At 39.7% G+C, this 20,535-nt stretch overlaps 1 protein-coding gene and 1 long non-coding RNA gene across 5 annotated transcripts in view; both read left to right on the top strand.

The window, feature by feature from the left end:
• The window catches only part of LOC144589385 (uncharacterized), a 28,528-nt gene extending 12,084 nt beyond the window's left edge, over positions 1-16,444 (top strand). The window contains exon 2 of the long non-coding RNA XR_013545465.1: positions 1,202-16,444. This is a non-coding gene — a long non-coding RNA (uncharacterized LOC144589385). The remainder of the gene's footprint in view (positions 1-1,201) is intronic.
• GALNTL6 (polypeptide N-acetylgalactosaminyltransferase like 6) overlaps positions 1-20,535 on the top strand; it is a 640,150-nt gene that overhangs the window by 101,250 nt on the left and 518,365 nt on the right. The window lies entirely within an intron of this gene.

Below are 20,535 nucleotides of genomic sequence, written 5' to 3' on the forward strand. Positions count from 1 at the left end.
CTTTGCAGTCCAGGGAACTCTCAAGAGTCTCCTCCAGCACCACAATTCAAAGGCATCAATTCTTCGGCGGTCAGCTTTCTTTATGGTCCAGCTCTCGCTTCCATACAACACTACAAGAAAAATCATAGCTTTGACTATTCAGACTTTTGTTGGCAAGGTGATGTCTCTGCTTTTTAAGATGCTGTCAAGATTTGTCATTGCTTTCCTCCCAAGAAGCAGGCATCTTTTAATTTCGGGGCTGCTGTCTCCATCTGCAGTGATCATGGAGCCCAAGAAAGTAAAATCTGTCACTGCCTCCATATCTTCCCCTTCTATTTCCCAGGAGGTGATGGGACCAGTGGCCATGATCTTAGTTTTTTTGATGTTGAGTTTCAGACCGTTTTTTGCACTCTTGTCTTTCACCCTCATTACAAGGTTCTTTAGTTCCTCCTCACTTTCCGCCATCAGAGTGGTATCATCTGCATATTGGAGGTTGTTGATATTTCTTCCTGCAATCTTAATTCCAGCTTGGGATTCCTCCAGTCCAGCCTTCCGCATGATGTATTCTGCATATAAGCTAAATAAGCAGGGTGACAATATACAGCCTTGTCGTACTCCTTTCCCAATTTTGAACCAATCCGTTGTTCCATACCCAGTTCTAACTGTTGCTTCCTGTCCTACATATAGGTTTCTCAGGAGATGGATAAGGTGGTCAGGCACGCCCATTTCTTTTAGGACTTGCCATAGTTTGCTGTGGTCCACACAGTCAAAGGCTTTTGCATAGTCAATGAAGCAGAAGTAGATGTTTTTCTGGAACTCTCTGGCTTTCTCCATAATCCAGCGCATGTTGGCAATTTGGTCTCGAGTTCCTCTGCCCCTTCGGAATCCCGCTTGTACTTCTGGGAGTTCTCGGTCCACATACTGCTGAAGCCTACCTTGTATGATTTTGAGCATAACCTTGCTGGCGTGTGAGATGAGTGCAATTGTCCGGTAGTTGGAGCATTCTTTGGCATTGCCCTTCTTTGGTATTGGGATGTAGACTGATCTTTTCCAGTCCTCTGGCCACAGTTGAGTTTTCCAAATTTGTTGGCATATTGAATGTAGCACTTTAACAGCATCATCCTTTAAGATTTTAAATAGTTCAACTGGAATGCCATCACCTCCACTGGCTTTGTTGTTAGCCAGGCTTTCTAAGGCCCACTTGACCTCACTCTCCAAACAGGTTTCAGTCAGTGTAAAACGCAAAAAAATAAAATAAACATAAATAAGCAGGTTAGAAAAATGAGTACAGAAAACATGTAACAGTTTGCACACGGGAAGAAAAACAAACCTGGTACAACCAAGTATATGATGAGAATACAAGGGGAATTTGGAAAAATGTAATAAAATTCAAGCTGAGAGTTCCTCATATCCATGCATACATTTATCCTTTATGTGGCCAGTAGACTTGCTTTTCTTTGGTTTTTGTCAGTTAATTCAGTATTATTCAACCTCTTTCTCCCCAGCTCATTGTTGGATTACCATGACTAGCATCCCCAGCCAACATGATAATTGACAATGATGATGATGATGTAGTCCAATAGATCTGGAGGTCAACATTTAGGGAACGTCAGGTTTATTGTGTGAAAAGCAAATGTCTCCCAAAATATTCAGATGTCCACAGAAGATATATCAGACTTTAGCTGACAGGTCTAGAGGTAATGCTATACTGGATACATCTTCAAAACAAAGATTATGACTTTCTAAATTTTTACCAAGCAGGGAAACTTCTGCTTTCATCTGATCCCTGGTGACTCTTTTGGTAAATATCTTTCAAAATAGACTGCAATGATATGATAGGGAAATGATGCCCTAAACAGATGGAACAAATTTAATAGGGAAGCTTGGGATAACTACTTGATCTGCATATCACTTTCATAAGTTCTTTTATGCGTTTTGTTTTGCATGCAAGTTTGTCTGTGAGAGCCCACTTAGGAGACGTATTCATTTTGAGTTGCCATGCGAGTGAACTCCCCCATGACTACTCACAGTTTTCTTTCCAGTTTCTAGGAACCTGCTGAAAGGAGTTGCCTGCTCTTTGCCTTTTATATATAATTTGTAAAATATCTGTTGAAGAAACATTCAAAAACTTTTGTGTTAAAAGGGATAGTAACGCCACTCACAGGAACTTGCAAAAATTCACCTTTTGCATTTCTCATTGATGCAATTAATAGAACTGAAAAACTGATTTTGCCTGAAGTCCCATTATTTCAATTCTTAAGTGATAACTTCATAAAGAAGACAAGCAGTTGTATAAGGTCAGAGTAAAGAAAATCTGTCTGTGACTGGAATTGGACATATTGCATTTTTTACTTTTTTATTAAAATATTTATATTGTGCCTTTTATCCAGAGATTTCAGGGTGCCGTTCCTTCCAAAAGAACAACTTGAGACAATTAATATTTAAAAGAAGCCAAAGGAATAAAATGAAAAGGAGAACAAAAAGCAAATATATTTCAGCACTCCAAAAATCACAGCTAGAGATAATCCAGTATGGAACATATATTTCAATCAAAGATGTATCTTCTAAGTAATTTAGAAGTAAATTGTGGAGTTACTTCCATATGATACATATAAGAAAGTTACAGCTCTAGTCTTTCAGGTCTTCTGATAATCATGTCAGTTCTTACTGCCAGCTGCTGAAATTTTTTTTGGGGGGAGGGCATTGTTGTGATACATCCTGCTTTTCAGCACACTATAGGCCAGTGGTTCTTAACCTTGGGTTACTCAGGTGTTTTTGGACTGCAACTCCCAGAAGCCTTCATCCACCAGCTGTGCTGGCTGGGATTTCTGGGAGTTGCAGTTCAAAAACACCTGAGTAACCCAAGGTTAAGAACCACTGCTATAGGCAACTGGTACCATTGTGGAAACAGAATACTACACTACATAGGACTTAGGCATGACCTATCACACTTCTTCCCATATGCTTCTGAAAAGCACCCCTATCTGCATGAGAGATATTGTGATAGCAAGTTTTATGGAGATTTAACTGGGAGTGAGGAAGTAAGGCAAACTGAACACAGTGGGACTTGTGAGTGAACATATGTAGAATGGAACTGAGCAGTTCACGTAGAATGGGACCAACCTCTGAGAGTTGGATGGCATATTGACTTCCCAGAATGCATTGGGACCATGCCCCATAACCCACTAACACTGACAACCCTGTTAGCAACATTTCTGTCACTGCCACAGAAATCCTAGCAATTCTGTTCAGGAATAACTCTCAACGAGGGCATGTCTGTTGCAAACAGAATCACCTGGAAGATTACTCAGGGGATACTACAAAAACGACTGTGTTTGTGGGTGTGCACACAGAGTTTGCCCACCGCTGCTGAAGAAAAATGGTTTGGTGACAGCCATAATGGACTAAATGAGAACTTTTTAAATGAGAACTGGCGTTGCAGGCTGATCTCCCAATATGGAAATCATCACCATCTTAGAACTGCAGAGCTGAAAGGGATCCTAGGGTTCATCGGGTCCAGCTCTGTCAAGGAAGCATAGTGAGGAATTGAATTCCCAACCTCTAGCTCTGCAGCCAGATACCTAAACCATTGGGCTATCCAGCAGTTATAAAATTTATTTATTTATTTATTTATTTATTTGATTTATACCCTGCCCATCTGGCCTTCCAACCACTCCTTTGTCTTTTTCTGATAGTAGATTAGGAAGGATTTGATGTTTCTCTCTAAATTGAGGGAGCAGTCTTCCACTGCGTGCAATTGAGCTACTCCATCTTTCTTTCATGATGCTTCTTTGTTCCATAAAATACCGTGCATTGCTCTAGCATATATTCTATTGCACAAGCCATGCTACAAAATCCTTCAAATGTAGGAGTCTCGTATTCTCTTCTTTAAAGGGCAGCATACCAAACTTTCTTGAGGGAGAATTGCCTGTTTATGTCACACCAAGAAAGATGCTACCCTATGGACTCCTTGTAAGCTTCAGTGCTAGCTGGTTCACAGCCATTTTGGGCAGATCTCTCATTAATCTTGATTTTCCTTTTTCCCTATCTGCATGCTTGTCATCTCATCAGAAGCTTTCAGTGTTTTCTCTGTACTAAGAATAATTGACCGTGTTCTTCTTCTCCAGAATACAGTTCATTTTGATCTCTCAATAGGGCAGCCAGACATGACTAACAATGAAAGTAGCTGTTTTATCCACTCCCAATTATGTTTTTCCTCCCAAATGAATATGACATACTGTACCCACTTATCATTCACTGCATAGTTGAAAAATAATTTAGCCTCGAATATATTTTTTTCTGTGAATGCAGCTGAAATATTTAATGTGCCAATTTGGAATATATATAGATATATCTATATTCCAAGTTGGAATTATATGTATATAATTACTTTCCATATAAGCTTGTTTCTAAATAACCCATTGTGTAACAGAGTAATTTACTATTCTTCTGAGCAGCTAGTAACATCATTAAAGAAAAAAGGATAATTGTGCAGCAGATGAAGATAGAATAAAATGGACATATCAGCTATTGTTGGATATTGGAAAAAACTGCACACTGGTGTGTGTAAAATTAGTTCTTGGCAACAATCAATACCATTCAAAGATAATACGTACTTACTTGCTTTGTCATATCTATCCCTTTTGCATGTGGTTCAGACATGACTCATTACAGTAGAAGGGATTTTCTTCTGCACACATAAGTGAGATGAAAATTATAGCTGTGGTAATCTTTAAAAATATACGTAACTATACAGAGTGTAACTTAAAGAAAGTTAAGTGCATTTAGATCCTTTCAAAATACTGTGTTCTTACCCTCTAGTGTTTCTGTATTGTTTGGAAGTGCTGAATAGTCATAAAACGTATCTGAAACTTCAGAAGAAATCAAGTAGCTGTGTTTAACATAAGACACTCGTTCATTTGGAGTTTAGCCAACAGATAATGGGAACATTTTTTACATGGATATGCCTGTTTCTATGCCTCTATGTACACCATGTGTCTGCATTTACTGGGCTCACTCAAGCCCTGTTCTGCCAGAGATGAAGGAGTTGCTGGTGCTCCACCCACTCAAGTCCAAATAAATGGCACTTGAGCCCAGATCCAAGTTACTTAACACCAGACAAGTTATCATACAAGCACCACTCCTCCTCCATGAAAGTAAAAAAAAAAAAATTAAAAAAATACAGTAACTGATGGTGCTAGGCAAGACTCTGAATGGAAAAAGACAGGGGGAAAGGGCAGGAAGTTCAAAAATGGTGCTGGGAAATTCTTCAGAGGCTTGCCCAGCTCCATCGGAGGACTGCTGGGGGACCTCTGAAAGTGGCGATCACGGTTGTGGGGGACCCTCACCAGTCCTCCAATGGTGCTTCCCCAGCTCCCTACCTGGTAAGTGACTTTTTTTAAAAAAATTCCCATAGGAACGCATTAATTAAATTTCAATGCATTCCTATGGAAAAACGTACCTCACAAGACAAAAATATCTTCCTCCTGCGGGGCACTAAAAAACCTCGCAAGACGTTTTCATCTTGTGAGTTTTTCGTTGCCTGAGGCATTCATCTTGCGAGGTACCACTGTATAGGGAGAGGCATTTTGTCAATTAGTGAGGTCCTAAGGTGTTTTGGACATCTCTGCCTTCTTGTTATCTTGTCTTCAAGAGTAGTTTGTGTGTGTGTGTGTGTGTGTGTGTGTGTGTGTGTCTGTGTCTGTGTCTGTGTCTGTGTGTGAGCATGTTTAATTTTTCTTTGGTAAGGTGTCTTGTAAACATTAAGCACATTATACATATGGAAGAAATATTGGCAGTAATGCACCATGATTGTTGATAGGTTCACTGAAACCCCTGACACTTGCTAAAATTATTTCATACTTGGGTGAGTTTGGCATTTTTATTTTGTGTATCCTGTTTCACTGTTACTCACTGTAGCAGTTAACATCTGGTATGTATCTCCCTTTGAGACTATGTGCTGGCTGACAGAATAATATAGGAGCCATTGATGAGCTTATTTAAGAGTTTCCTGTTCAAAAGGCCAATTTCCTTGAGATTCTTTGGTAAATCCATTAACAATACTTTAATTTTTTTCCCCTAATGATTCTGTTTCATTTTTTCCCTCGTAGTTTCAGCAATTTATTTGTGCAATGTCTTCCTGGGTAATCTAATAATAATAATATTATTAAAGCAGGCTTCATTTGGCAGACAGAATTATTATGAGTTAAAAATTGGTGTTTGGCAGAATCATGTTAGATGGCTGAAATCTTGTGCAGCTCTGTGTGAATAAGGTCATCAGCAGTGGCGAATTGCCACTGATTGAGGGCTTCCTTTGGTGATTTTCGGATGCATGCATCTTGCATGTAATACAGCAAACTTGTGGCACCCTGAACTTGCCAAATGAAGCTTTTAATCAGCAGTCATCTGCCACTGCTGATAAAGTCATCCCTGTTGCACACACAGAGCTGCAAACATGATTTATGCCATCAAACTATGACTGTTCCACAGGCAGAGCGCTCTATGATTTTCCAAGTGGACCTTAAAACATGGGGGGACCCTCTTATACAGTTTGCACGGTAACTCCATTTTGCCTATTCTCTGGGCTAAAAGAATGTTTTGAAGCCATATTAAGAGAGTCGCCTTAAAGGCAAAATGTAGTAGCACTTTATTGCCTTTAAATATATAGCTCTTTTGTGCCTGCTGATGCCTCCCAGTTGTTTCATAAGTCTGTTCTAAAAGTAAAAACTTTTGTTACTAGCAGCTTATCTGTGAAAAATATAGAAACTTTGGTGTTGGCACTGATGATCACCCTACAGCCTCCAGATCTACAACAACAAAAGACAGAAAGTAATAATCCTATACAGTGGTGCCTTGACTTACAAATGTCCCTACTTATGACCATTTTGAGTTATGACGAGATCGAGCCGCAAAATTTTGATTCTACTTGCAACCGGAGCTTCCACTTACGAACAGAAAAAGGCAGGGAAAAAGGCGGGAAATTCAAATTGCTAGCTGTAGGTGGCAAAAGAAGCTGCTTCTTTGCAGTTCCTTTGCCACAGCAGTTAGAGAGTGTGTGTTGGAGGAGGCTTCAGATCTGCCTGGCTTCTGCTTCCCAGTGAGTGTGTGTGTGTTTGCAGGGAGGCTTTGGAACTGCCTGGCTTCTGCTTCTCAGTGAGCATGTGTGTGTTTGCAGGGAGGCTTTGGAACTGCCTGGTAAGGTCAGGAGCTGCCTTTTGCTTTTAAAAAACTGTTCTGGGTGATTTTTGCAGGGTGGGTTTCGGCTGGGGAGGTTATGTTTCTGTGCTGTGCTGGGACATTTGTTTGTTTTTTTGTTCCCCCCATTTCCGATGGGTCTTGGGGGTTTAGTTACTTTTTTGGGGGGGTTCCCCCATTTCCGATGGGTTTTGCATGTTTTCCTTGCTTTTTCCTTTGTTCTCTGTGCATTTCCGACCTGGTCCCTTTGTTTTCTGTGCATTTCTGATCCGCTCGGTTTGTTTTCTGTGCATTTCCCATGGGTCTTGAACGCTTGATTGCCTTTCTTTTCTTTTGCCCTTTCAGCCGGAAGGGATTAATTGTGTTTCCAATGAGTCTTGCAGTGATTTTTTGGGGGTGTATGTGATTTTTTTCTTTGGCCGGAACGGATTAATGGGGTTTCAATGCTTTCCTATGGGAAATGGTGTTTCAACCTACAACCATTTTGAGTTATGTACATCTTCTAGAATGGATTATGGTTGTAAATTGAGGCACCAGTGTAATCTCAATGGAAAAAAATATGTTTGAGACATGTATATAGACAGGAAATGGCCATTTCCTGTATGCCTGTTCTACTGGCAGACTTTGATTACAGTATCTGGATAGAAAAGCAAGAATCTGGCATGATGCAAAACTTGGTTTGTTTATCTGTTTCTATACTTTGCAGCACGTATGTGGTGGGGGGAGTGATTTTGTACAAAAGCTGCAGATTTACTGTATATGTGAGTTTTGTGCTGTAGGTTTGTTCTGGGGTTTGAAATGGAGATAGCAGATCTCCTTGTTTCCCTCTCCTTCTGTATCTAGAAACAACTTTCTGGGGAGGGGAAGAGGAGGTAGCTGTGGAGGGATGGTGCTACTTTTGCCAATGGGCTTGAGTAGGACTGGGATGATAAGAGCAACAGAATTGTTCTCTTTTAATGAAACTGTTCTTCATGCCATCTAATGACTATCAACTCCATGGCTTGGTGGAGTTTAGGATTGTACTGTACTTCCCAGATGAAGAAAACCATTTTCCCTCTCTTTTCTTACTCTTTTGTGAGAGATGTAAGAAAGAAAACCTGCCCTCCCCTTCATAATCATATCCTAAAATGTAGTAAAACTGTTCTACAGGAATTTGAAATAGCACTTTTTTTGCTTGTTCATGGTTTTTCCCTCTCCTAGTTCTTATCAGGAGAGAGAAGATTTCTCTTAATGATGACTACTAAAGGCACACTCTTTTAATGAAGATAGGGTGGGGTCAGGATCTAGAGGTAAAGAGCAGTAAGGGGGTGACTGGGGCAGAAAGTAGCAGGAAAGAGAAGAATCTGGTTTGTTTGAGTTGCTTCACATTGTGAGCGAATGAAAGTGAGTATATGTGGGGCAGGGGACGAGACAATGATTGTGAGCAAATCAGACAAATGCCCAACTTTGAAATTAGGCATAGAGGTGAGCAGTTTTAGTTAGGAACATTTCTAAGTTTGTGGCTAAGATATGGACTGAATGAATGACATGGAGCGAGGTAGTATTTGAGTAAATAGATGCCTCCTTTTGTGTGTGTGTGCGTGCGCGCGCATGTGCTGTTGTGTCTGTGTATGCACAAAACAAGCATCCACTTTTGCCTCAGCTCTGTCTAACTCCGCCCACCATTGGCTTCTGTGCCTTTGTTCCAGCAGCCAAAACGGCCATCATCTGCCACCAGTTCTGGAGCATGGATATCTAGATAAAAGTTTTGGAAATGACAGCCTGTGTACAAGAGGAGTCTAAATGCTTCATTTTTTGCTGGTGTGAATGAAAATATCAATGATTTTCTTGCTGCTGAATAAGATTACTAGAGTTTTTGTCATTTTTGCACTTTGGGAGTTTTGGGGAAGAGATTGCACACACACAAAATGAGTTTTGCTCAAAAGTTTGTATTTTCTGTAAAATTCCTTTTTGTGTAAAAAATAAAGTTTTTATTCAAAATACATTTTTTGGGGGAAAAAGCCTTTTATAGGTTTTGTGGGATTTTTATTTCTTCATTTTTGATTATTTCTCTATGGATTTTTCTGTGGTGATGAAAAAGCAGTAACCTTTTACAGAAGTGAAAAATACAGTATCTCAGTGACTGACAGACTTTTTTGGAGGGTGTCTTAAAATGTAAAGAAAGCAAAAACAAAGCAAACCAAAACATTTTCTGGGTGGTTTATAATTTAATTATGGAAGCTACACACACACCCCACCGCACCAAGAGAAACATGTGGAGACCGAAATTTGACAAAGAATGCTTCCTACCTGGCGGTCATCCACAAATTCAGAAGTCATAACAAATCTGGATTCCAATCATGTGAAGAATTTCTCACACAGTATTCATTCCTCTTCATATTTAGTTCTCTACATGCAAAAGCTGAAATGGAGAGTGTTGGGGGAGCTAACCTGTTCCCTCTGCTCATGGTTCAAAATTAATCCTTTTATAGAATGCCTGAGGAAGTTTATGGCCAGTTCTAATCCATTGACTACTTTTAACAGAACATATAGGATGGCTTTCAAGCAGGGATAGGGTACTTAAAGCTCTCCTGATGTGGCTGGACTTTAGTTAGTGACAGGCAGCCTGGCCAGTGGTGAAGGATGATGGGAGTTATGGCTCCAAAATATTTTGAGGGTCATAAGGTCCCTCTGAAGAGCTGAAGTGTCTATGTTATTTATAATGGGACAGAAGGAGTTAGAGAAACCCTTGTCTGTAATTTGGCTTAAGTAGCTGTATATACAAAATCAATGCTTCTTCTTCTTGAGACCTTGTTGTTATGTGCCATCAAGTAATAACTTCCAATGTATGGTGAGCTTAGTAGGTTTCTTATGGTATGTGAGATGTCCAAGAAGTTGTTTACCATTGCCCACAGCAAAAATTTGAACCCAGATCGCCAGAGACCTACTCCAACATTCTATCAGCTGTACCTGTCAAACCTTGCTCAGCTGAAAATATGAAAAATAATTTAACAGCCCGGGCACTCTAGTTGCAAACTGTCCTGAGCTCCAGGACTGGGAAAGAACTAGGAAATCAATTGATCAACTATTTAATATAGTTCAAAATGTGGATCATGTTTTTTTAACTGTAGAAAGTAGTTTTGTTCAACTGCTTTGAGTCCAGTTAATTTTTCTCATTTTGTAGCAAGTCCCCATGATAAAGTATTATATTTCACAGCTGGAAATAGGCTCTTCAGGAAGCTGATTTCAGAAAATAATGTGCTAATGATATCTTATTGATCAAACAATCAATATGCAGCTCTCTTTTCTAATGGCATGCAATATTCATGGAGTTTTATGATTTCATTGACTTTTTCCTTTTCAGTTTTCTTTTCAGAACATACATGAATATCTTCTCCAAATATGGTTTAATGCCACATACCTAGAATTCTGCAAAGGGTATTCTGAAAACATTCAGTTCAAAATACCTCTGGGAAACATTGCTGTGAATTCTGTAAAATGACTATCAGGAACCAAAGGATTCAAAGCATTATGTGTGCCCCCCAAAATTCTTTATTTATTTATTTTTCAAACACCCTCACCCATTCCACTAGGATTGCCAGGTTTAGGACTTGAGCACATTCATATAACTTTGAATATACCAGTGTAGCAGCAGATACAGAATAATACTGTACAATTGTTCTATTATATAAACCATTAAATAATGACATTGGAAAGAATTGTAAACATCATTAAGTCCAGACTCCTGGCAGTACTTGAAATCCCATAGCCTGCAGGTAATGAGTTAACAGTAATATAGTTGTCTGCAATTAATCGTGTTTTTCATTCATTTGGGTGTAGCAAAGTTACATTTTTTAAGTAATTCAATGACAGGGATTAATATCACCCTCATGGTATGAGTTTTATACTTCCTTTCAAAAGTTACATTTAAAGGGCATTTTAGAAGCACTTGTTTTCAAGTTTTATGCTCTTCTCTCATCAATCCGAAGGGCTTCCCCCCTCCCCCAGTAATAAAAAATGTAAGGGAATATCAGGAAAAAAAACACAATAAACTGCACAACTCACCCTATTACCTTTTCAACACTGCAGCAAACGACAACAGGTTACTTTTCAGTCAGTGTAATAAGTAATGGGGAAAAAACTGCATTTGAAAAAAAAAATAGCTCTAAAAGCTGAATGATACAGTGTCATCCGCAAATAGGTATCTGGTCTGCTTAAAAATTTTAAATGAAGGGGACAACACTGCCTTCTGAGGCCATGTTTTCCGTTGTTGAAGAGCCAGTACCAGGAGGTTCTTCCAAATGTCTAATTGAAATCACTCTTCTTGCAATTTTAGGAAGTCAGTTTGGATCCTATCCTTTGGGGTTCCAGAAAACAATTTGAGACCATCACTTAAAAGGAACGTCTAAAATTGGAAGGCAAATAGCCTTTAAAAGTGAGGGACAGAAGGCCATGAAATGCCATTCTCCAAACTGGCAGCTGTGTGATGGCCTTTGGAAAAGTAAATTGCAGGTGCAAAAGGCTGAGATCGATTGAGACCCTGGTGTAGGGTTGAGGTGGCAATTTTATATTTTGCAGTCTCCATGCTGATCAGGGACTGTAGTTTACAGAAAGTTAGTGTGCTATATGAACAATATTGTCTAGTTTGTCTCATAGAACAATAGAATAGTACACTTTGATGACTTCTATATTTGCAAGTATATGTCACAACAGCCTTCAAGAATACATATGTCACAACATTTTGTCTAATGCCTGTTGTTGATTGGTAATCAAGACAGTCCTCTTCTCAACTTTGCTTTTTCCTAGTATGCAAAAAAGGCTTTTGTAGACTCTTCCATGTAATATCACTTGGAGTAACCTAAGGTTATGTATTGATAGTAATCAGGTTTTACCATATTATTTATCCAAGGGTCAAAGTTCTTATGTATTTTATGAGTGCAGCTGAGGCAGCACTGAGTATGTGATGAACAGCCTCCAAAATTGCTCACACTATTTGCACACATGGAATATTGGTCACTGTTACTGGCTTCACAGTCTGCTTAGACATCTTCCCCACTTCATTGTAAAGTGTAACATTATCCCCTCTTTGACTCATGGCTACAGAATTCTTACTTATTCTGTTTGGATTACTGTTATCTAGTGTATACTATTGAGATTTCTCCTTGCCAAAGCCATGAATATCATTTGAGAATGAACTTTCTTTTTCTGTGTTTGTTTTGAGGGGCACAGAAGCATATCCAGGCTGAAAATCAGATTTCATTTTCTTTGTGAAAAATGAAAATAACTATAGGATGGAGATTCTGAGTTTTCTCTTTGTACTAGTAGGAGTCTGAAAGGGAAAGAAAGCACAACTTTAGTTAGCCTCTGGTGCTTGTCACAGGGACAGGTAGCCTGTGGTATGTGTTGTAAAGACTTTTGGAGAGGTTTGATCAACTGTGACACTGTGGAGCCTTCAATTTTAACCTGTAATGAGGACCGTGTATAGTAATTTGTTAGTGCCAGTGGCTTAGCTGCTGAAAATAAATTTGTAATGCAGGTTCAGAGAATGCTTTGTTGTGTGTTTAACAGAGGTTAAGCTCTGAAATAAATGTACAGAATGTGTTGTGTTATTCACAAAGATTGAAAATGCTGAGTTACAAGTACAATGGACCCTCTACTTACAGAATTAGTCCGTATTGGGACAGTGGCTGCAGGTTGAAAAGTATGTAGGTCGAGTCTCCATTGACCTACAATGCATTGAAAACCAATTAATGCCATAACCGGCCATTTTTATTCCATTTTTGTTCCATTTTGGTCTTTTTCTGGTCTGTAGGTTGATTCTCAGGCTGCAAGTCGAACCTAAATTTTGCGGCCAGAGAAGTCTGTAACTCGAAAAGTCTGTAAGTCGAGGGTCCACTGTAACACTGTTTCATGTGAATGAGTTACTTTTTGTGGTAATTGCGTTAAATGATATTCCTTTCAGATTAGGAATGAGGAACAATGGTTCCTGTGTTACTAGTTGTAGGGCATTATAACTTACCGCATGGACCCCTGACTCCTGAATTCTATCCTCTTTCTTAAAATGTCTTCTTTCTTGTTTCATTTCACCAAAAAATCCTCAAGATGCCTCAGGGTCTTATCATTTGAAGCAGCATGTACAGCCATACCTATAAAGCACACTCTAGTTAGTCTTAGAGAGTACCATTGGTCAGAAGTTACTTACAGCTCACACATCTGCATGTCTTATCAAGTTGCCTCCAACTTACAGTGTTGCCATGAATGAGTGATCTCCAAAATGCCCTGCCCTTGTCAGTCCTACTCAGCCCATTGTAAATTCAAAGCTGAGGTATCCTTGATGAATTCAATTCATCTTATAATTGGTTGGTCTCTTCTCCTGCTACATTCAACTTTCCCCAGCATTATTGTCTTTTCCAGAAAATCTGCTTTCTCATTATGTGTCTGAAATATGACAGCCTCAGTTTCATAATTTTTCTCTCTAATGAAAGTTCAGGTTTGATTTGATCTAGGACCCATTGTTTTCTCAATTTGGATTGCTGATTATACCAAAATCTCTGTTTAAATGTCTTCATTGTCAACATTAAAGTTGTGTAGTTTTTTGGTCGTTGTGATTTTTGCCTTCTTAATGTTCAGTGGCAGTCCTGCTTTGACACATTCTTCTTTCATTTTCATCAGAACTTATGTCATGTCATTGCTGCTTTCTGCCAGTAGTAAGATGGTGTCATCTGAATATGTTAGATTATTGATTTTTTCTGCCAATTTTCACTCCTCCTTCTGAATCTGCTCCAGCTTTCCATATATGTTCTGTGTTTCAACTGAACAGATAAGGGCATAAAATCCACCCTTGTCTGACACCTTTGTCTATAAAAACCATTCAGTCTCCCCATATTCTGTCCGAACAGTAGTTTCTTGTCACAACACAGTTTAGACATCAGGACACTCAAATGCTGAGGCAAACCATTTCTTTCAGAATAATTCATAGCTTTTCTTGATCCACACAACATAGCCTTGCACATTACCACGTCCATATTTTACACAAAGCTTAAGGCACTTGCTTAACACATGGCAGGCATCTAAATGTACCCATATTCCCAGGTATGTTAGATGAGACAGCAAGTTTTCAGTGGTGGGAATAAAAAGGTTAACCTAAAGTTATTTTCTCATACTGATTTTCCCATTTTTTCCTGTTTCTGGAAACTAGATATTGAGATATGTTTTTACTGGAATATATTCACTTAGAATGGGACGTGGTGGCACTGCGGGCTAAACCGCAGAAGCCTGTGCTGCAGGGTCAGAAGACCAAGCAGTCGTAAGATCAAATCCACATGATGGAGTAAGTGCCCGTCGCTTGTCCCAGCTCCCGCCAATCTAGCGGTTTGAAAGTATGCAAATGCAAGTAGATAAATAGGGACCATTTCGGTGGGAAGGTAACAGCGTTCTGTGTCTAAGTCGCACTGGCCATGTGACCACGGAAGATTGTCTTTGGACAAACGCTGGCTCTATGGCTTGGAAACGGGGATGAGCACCGCCCCTAGAGTCGAACACGACTGGACAAAAATTGTCAAGGGGAACCTTTACTTTTACCTTTATTCACTTAGAAGATGTGCACTCTTTTGATTTTGTATTGTTTAGGGTCATCACCAATCTGGCCCGCATTTATTGATCTTGTTTTTATATTCATGAAAGCTTTTTGAAGTAGGGAAAGAACCCCAAAAAGAATTGTATGTCGACCTTTTCAGTTATAAAAGGTTAAAACATTGATTCAAGAGCCATAGCCAGGATCATTTGTTCCATCAGAAAGCTGTGTTTTGTTGCATCTTAAGGACTAGCACATTTATTATTACATAATATATTTTGTGAGCACTTCAACAGATGCAGGAAACATTAGCCAGAGCTGTGGGTATAGATGCACATGTGATTGCGAGGATGACTGGAGGGAATGAACAGTAACTGGGTCAATATAAACAGAATCAGGGCTGTTTGTAGGGCAGTCATGGTGGAGCAAGGAGATGAAATGCATTAATAAGGTGGATAGGCACCCCCATCATGGCTAGAAGTGGGGAAAGGGAGAGAAAGACTAAGAAAGATGCTGACTTGTTGGCAACGGACATTATACTCTCTATCTTAGAAATGAACCTTTTTTGCTTCTCCTTTGTCATTGGTTAAGTCATCAAAGTCTATGGCCATAGTGTCAGTACTTTCAGATCCAAGGACAAGGGGTGGGAGGATAGAGATAGAACAGAAAAGATAAAGAACAGGTTCCTTGCATTGTCCCTTTAAGACAAAACCAAAGTGAACTGTGCCATTTGGACATTTAAAGTCGCTCCCCCACCCTACTTAAGAAGACATTACTGTTGTCTGTCCTGGCGACTGAAAAGAAAGGGAAAATAAAACATAACACGGAGTACCCACTGATGCCTTTCTGTTCTGCTCGCACCATTTAGTCTGTGACCTGACCTTGATGTTCACCTTTTTCTGTTTGTGGCAATGTTTCTTCTTCCTTTTTGTACAAAGAAGCAGAAATGCACAAATAGTCTCATGGAACAGAACAAGATTGGGTCAGAATACACGAGGCAGGTAAGCCATTAATCTATGTGCCCTTGTCTGCGGATCAGGGAGCCAATGTGCATCCCTAACGAAAATTATATTATTAACAGAGATCACTTGCTAAATAAATGTTGCTGCCACCACATACATACTGACACTGGTGCATTAAATAACACATACTGATTTTTTTTTTTAAAGCCCATTAATGGAAGCTGCTGGAGATAAGATCCACATTTCTACTCCCTGTAATCTTTTCACTTTAAGTGGCCACACTTAAATCAAACTTTTTGCAGCTCTTCTTTTAGCCCTGTAGGTGGCACTGTTCAAAGAAATGTATTATTATTAGGCAAAAAGACAAGCCTTTTCCTGTCTCGATTGCCAGCTTTTGACTCAAGAGATTTTTTAGTTAAGCTGTTAAAACAATAAAAATAAACGGGTGTGTTGCCCAAGAGGAGAAGCTTTTAAAAAAAGGAAAAGAAAGAAAAAAGAGTTTTGGAGAGATGCTTTGCAGAGGAAATGTGCCCTGGGTGGGCGGGTGTTTTTAAGGTAAAAGGCAAGAGGAAAGGTGCTTTGTGTGTGTGGTTGCATAAGTACCTCATCCTCCTTCCTGCATCAGCTCAAGCAATCCTGTACTTGAACCAAAGAGAAATAATTTAACTTCTTAAAGCATGGGTGTCTCATAGAGAGTGTGAGACTCTGGGAGTGTGAGACTCTGGGTTGATTTGTATTTTGTTAATTCTTCCATGTAATATCACTCAGAGTAATTTAAGGTTGCCCCCTAAATTGGAACATCAGAACTATTCATGGTAGATGTTGTGTTTGTAGCTCTGAATATTTTGGCTACAGGACTACAATTTCCAGAGGCCTCCAGCCAAATTATTGCCCCTCTCTAGCTATAATTTTTTATAGTATCCATGAATTTTTTGTGTTTCTAGTCTGTACAGTGGAGTCTCGACCTATGAATGGCCCTACTTACGGACTTTTCGACCTACAGACAGCAGGGGAAAAGGGCGGGAAGTTCACGCTGTTGGTGGCGAAAAGGCTGCTTCTTTAGCTCTTCCGCCGCAACGGTTTGGAAAAGGGAGGGAGCTGGGAGGTGGGGGAGAAAGGCAGGAACCTATCTGTCCTTTATCCTCCACCAGGCAGCTTCTCCACTGCTGAAAGCACCATCGGATCAGTCTTTTGGGAGAAGCTGGACGGCGGGGAAGAAATGCAGGAGCCCATCTGGTCTTTCTCCCCCACCGTGCCCGATGGTGGTTTCAGCAGCGGAGAAGCCTTGCGGTGGGGGAGAAAGACCGGATTGGCTCCTGCCTTTCTTCCCCGCCACCCAGCTTCTCCCAAAGGGCTGGCCCGATGGTGGTTTCAGCAGCGGAGAAGCTGCCTAGTGGGGGAGAAAGGGCTGGAACGGATTAATGGGTTTTCAGTGCATTCCTGTGAGGAATGCATTTTTTACCTACGGACTTTTCGACCTATGGACACCGTTCCAATACGGATTAAGTCCTTAGGTCGAGACTCCACTGTAATTGTTTTGAAGATCTTTCCGACAAATACATATAAAGTTTTGGTTTTGTCTAAAAGATAATTTATGCAATTCTGTAATGTAAGTTAAGCAAAGTGATATGATGTAGCTTTCCCCAGTAAAAACATTTAGTAAACTGTTTTAAAAAATAGACAACTACATTACTTTGTGAAATGTGAATTAGGCTAGTTCTTATTGAAATGGGAACAAACTCCTTTTCCTTCCTATCCTCAGTTATTCACTCTGACTTTTCTTCCCAGTGCTTCAAATAAAAAACAAAACAAACCAGTGGCTATCACCCTAATTCCAGTTTGTACAAAAGGATGCTTCCTTTGATCTGTCTTAAACCAGCTGCCCATCAGTTTCATTTAATGTCCCCAACATGTCATCATATGACCTTGTCGTATGAGACCCTTTCAGCTAAAAATACTTGGGTTTGACTTGTCAGCCAACTGCCATTACGAAGGTTAACAGGCAGTTCCTTTTTGTGCGTCATGCCTACAGTTTCTGCAGAATATTCACATGTTTCTCCTTTTGTGTGCGAGAAGCAGCTATAAATCAGTCTCCTTATTAGTAGGTCCTGTCAGCCTGGAAGGAGTGCAGCAGCTGCCTTAAGCAAAGGGTTGCCAGGCTGCCCAAAGTGATCTATGGTCTCCACACTCGTCCTGCTGATGAAAATCCAGTCACAATGATCATCTCCAAAGTCAGGTTAATCAGTAACATCATCAACATGGTGGGAATGAATCACTGTTTCAGATTTCTGGCAATGGAGACATATTCACATACCCATTTTCACTGGATTTCATGCAATTGTCAGATTAGAACTGGTAGTAACTTTTTTTTTGTATTTTAAAGCATTTCTCTCATTCATGAAAATGTTAAGGGGTGAACACACCAAATATATACAGTATATATAAGTCTTATCTGAGTATTAATTAGTTCCTCATTTCTATCACTGATTGCTCTCCCCCCCCTAATTTCCTTTTATAAAAATGTAAAAGTAAACCCTAAGTTATTTTTGTGGGATATCTGATATTGTGATTACAAGGTACTATTGCTTGGAAATTTACTTTCAAGTAAATGGCTAGGATCCAGATCTGGTCATGTTGAGGAAGAAACTGCATCCAAATAATCTAGTCCTACAAATGGAAAAGCATTCATACACTTACTGGGACTGGATAACTAGGGTTTGTTTCTATTGTTTATAATGCCCTAGTTGTGAGGGATATTGAAGCAAAAATGATGAGCCAGAAGTCATCAGGTACTAATACAGTCAACCCTCGACTTACGAACGGCCCCACATAAGAACTTTTGGATTTCCGAACTGCTCCGTTCTCAAAAATTGGCATTGACTTGCTAACGGACCCTTGATCTATGAATGAAGTCGAGGCTCTATTCGCAAGTCAGTGCCAATTTTTGCGAACGGAGCTGTTCATCGCCTTCAGAGCTTTCAAAGGGCTTGCTCCGATGTTGGGGGAAAGCCCTTTGAGAGCTCTGAAGGTGCGGATCACAGCTGCAGGGACCTCCAGGGAGGTCTCCCATAGTGGTGGGCAAGCCCTGGAAAGTTTTGCAGCTTATGAAAAGTTTTTCCCCTCCCCACTGTTCCCTCTCTCAGTCCAACTCGTCCACTGATTCTTCATGCACTAATTCTCTGTCCTTTAACAACAGGACACCTTACCTCAAGGGGAATTTGTCTTGACAGAAATCTCCGTGGTGCTTTGCGAAAACATTTCAACAATTCAAGTGTAAATAATGATGTACAGGCACACACCTCAGTAGTTACCATGGATATTGAGAACATTTATTTGGTCCCTGTTCTTGAGTAAACCAACTTTATCTCCTTTAATAGCAGGCACTATGGAGTATACATAAATTATGCACTCATTGATTACTTCATTAAATTATTAAACAATTATGCTAAAAGTATTGTTTTAAATCATTAGAAGTAAAATTAAAGTGGTGGGAAATATCATTCTTACTACTCCCCCATTTAACTATTAAAATTATGAGTCTTAAAATCATTAGTAAAACATTAACAAATTAAAGGGAAATGAATTTATTTTTCACAATTTGTTTCCATGCTCTGGTTATTTCATGACCACAATACATATTTTCTTGCCACTGTTTCAAACTTGCTATGGTTGATTTGACAGTATTTAGTTACACATTGACTAGCTGCAGTTCATCATGAATCAACTAAAAGATGAAGGACAGGTTGCCATGGAGATACTGTTGAAAATGGCCTCCTCTTGAGAAGATGCCTGTCTTCATGGACCCTTGAACCTGGCAATGCCTTTATCTCATATCTAATGAACTATGTCTTCCAAAATTCCTTATTCCTGGGATGCTGGGGAAGGATTCTAAGTGCAAGAGCTGAAGAAGTCCTCAGACATTTCCAGTAGGACCATCCATGACTTTTATAACTGCTGTTCCAATATTTGACTTGTTTTGGGAAAGAAAAAGATTTAGGGTTCACTAAAGAACGAACATCTTGCAGGGGTACTTGCAGGGGGTATATTCTTCTGAACCTCTTGCATTTTTAGTAACAGCATAATAGTGATAGCATCTAAATTCAAAAGTGTGTGCAGCACATTTGTAAAAAGTCAGTTAAGGGAATTTTGTTCATCAATATTAATATTTTTATTATATCAAGATCTACAGTACAATCTTCTAAGATGTAGTATATGACGAATAGACAGAAGCATGGGTGCAGTGAGTTGAAAGGCTAGGTTTGAGCAATACTTAAAAAAAGAGAGTAGGAGGGAGGAAAACAAGTGATAGAAACCAAGTATGACCCTTAAGCTAAATAGCTAAAAGCAGAGTGCAGCAAAATCAAACACATTTCTCAGTAATTGAATTAATTGCCAGCAGATGCCCTGTGTCATATCATCTGACTCCTTTCAAAACTATGGTATTATGAATTGTGCCCCCCCTCTGTGTGTGTGTGTGTGTGTGTGTGTGTGTGTGTGTGTGTGTGTGTGTGTGTGTGTGTGTGTGTGTGTGTGTGTGTGTGTTTGGTTAAAATGATTTGTGAACCTTAAATCACCTAATCAGATATCAGATTACTTTGCTAACTCTTATACATGGATTTTGCTTTATGTGGTTCCATAATCTAGCATTTTATGTGTTTTCTGTGTGCTTGGACGTGGCACAAAGAGCCACCCGTCTCTTTTGACATAATTCTCTCCCCTCCCCTCTCCGCACCTCACTCTTTCCTCTCCTTCCTTCAGTGAGAAGCTGCCCATACTGATAGAAGTCAGCATAGATTTTGCTGTCAAGAAGATGCTCTTTAAACAAGAACCATGCTGGTAAAAGTCAGC

This window comes from Pogona vitticeps, chromosome 5, assembly GCF_051106095.1.
Source record: "Pogona vitticeps strain Pit_001003342236 chromosome 5, PviZW2.1, whole genome shotgun sequence".
NCBI lineage: Eukaryota > Metazoa > Chordata > Lepidosauria > Squamata > Agamidae > Pogona > Pogona vitticeps.